Below are 1,399 nucleotides of genomic sequence, written 5' to 3'. Positions count from 1 at the left end.
CTTCTTTGGATTTTGGTAAATCAGTTCCTGGTAATGTTGCATCTTTGGGCATTTCAGGCCCTTGGTAATTTTTCCCTGAAGGAAGAGTGATAGCCTTCACCTGCTCTTTCGGATTTTCTTCCGTGTGGCTGGGAAGACTTCCCTCTTTTCGGGATGGAATTGATTTAGCAAGTTGACCAATTTGAACCTCCAAATTATGGATGCTAGATGAGTGGTTTTTAATAAGCTGATCGAATTTATTTTCGATCCGTTTAAAACCATCGTCGTGATTACTTATTTTTCCACTGATGGCATCTCGATTTTAGAAGATAAAGTGCTAATCGTATCTCTTGACTGATTTTGATAATTAGAGGTACGATTTTGATTAGCACTACTATTATTGTTACTGTTATCTTTCCAGTTAAAGTTAGGATGATTCCTCCATCCAGAATTATAAGTAGTAGAATAAGAATTATCAGTTTGGTTTTGCCCTTGGACAAAATTTACCTGTTCAATCTCACTCATATTTTCGTAGTCCACATCCGTTTGGATTGGATTACTATTGGTATCACGCGGTGCCATAAACTTGTCAAAATTTGTGCGATAAAGCAGAAAATTGGGCTTGTAGCATTGCGACTGGATCAAGTTCAATTATACCTTTGACTGATGATGTGGTTGAGGATGATGGTTTTGCTACCGGTATATGTCCACGTTCCGCGGGCCACATACTGCTGTTGATTGCCATTTCCTCCAAAAGTTCTCTCGCTTGGGCTGATGTTTTCTTCATAAATAGCCCTCCCAACATAGTATCTAATGAACCTCCAGTTGTAGGATTAAGTCCATTGTAAAATGTTTGCATTAAAAGTTCAGCGGGTAATTGGTGGTGTGGGCATAAACGTTGAAGTTCTTTAAAACGTTCCCAAGTTTCATAAAGAGTCTCATTATCATTTTGAGAAAAAGATGTTAACTCCTTTATGACTCTTGCGGTTTTTGCTAAAGGAAAATATTTAGATAAAAACGCTTGGGCTAATTGTTCCCAAGTGGCAAAAGTTGCGGCTGGCATAGAAGTTAACCATTCTTTGGCTCTCTCCTTCAAAGTGAAAGGAAAGAGTCGAAGTTTGATTGCTTCTGCAGTCACATCTGGAATTTTAAAAGTGTCACAAATTTCAAGGAAATTTGTTAAGTGGGTGTTAGGATTTTCGTTAGGTAACCCATAAAATGTTACATTATTTTGCAACATATTAAGCAAAGTTGGCTTAATTTCAAATTGATTTGCGGTGATTCTGGGTCTAACGATACTATTGGTTACACCGGCCACACCTGGCCTAGCGTATTCCATAAGTGTTGGTGGGTCTGCCATTTTTTCTGACTGGGTATGTGTTTTTACTGGGGTCTTATTTTTGTTTTTCTTGTTTTTCTT

At 38.0% G+C, this 1,399-nt stretch overlaps 1 non-coding gene across 1 annotated transcript; it reads left to right on the top strand.

The window, feature by feature from the left end:
- The first annotated feature begins 854 nt into the window (after window positions 1-854).
- Window positions 855-961, top strand: LOC136207676 (small nucleolar RNA R71). Its single transcript, XR_010676806.1, has one exon. It is a non-coding gene; the product is annotated as a small nucleolar RNA R71 (small nucleolar RNA).
- The last annotated feature ends 438 nt before the right edge of the window (window positions 962-1,399 follow it).

Source organism: Euphorbia lathyris, chromosome 9 (assembly GCF_963576675.1).
Source record: "Euphorbia lathyris chromosome 9, ddEupLath1.1, whole genome shotgun sequence".
Classification (NCBI taxonomy): Eukaryota; Viridiplantae; Streptophyta; class Magnoliopsida; order Malpighiales; family Euphorbiaceae; genus Euphorbia; species Euphorbia lathyris.
Note: the sequence above shows the minus strand (reverse complement) of the source record. Positions and strands in the feature narration are given on the sequence as shown.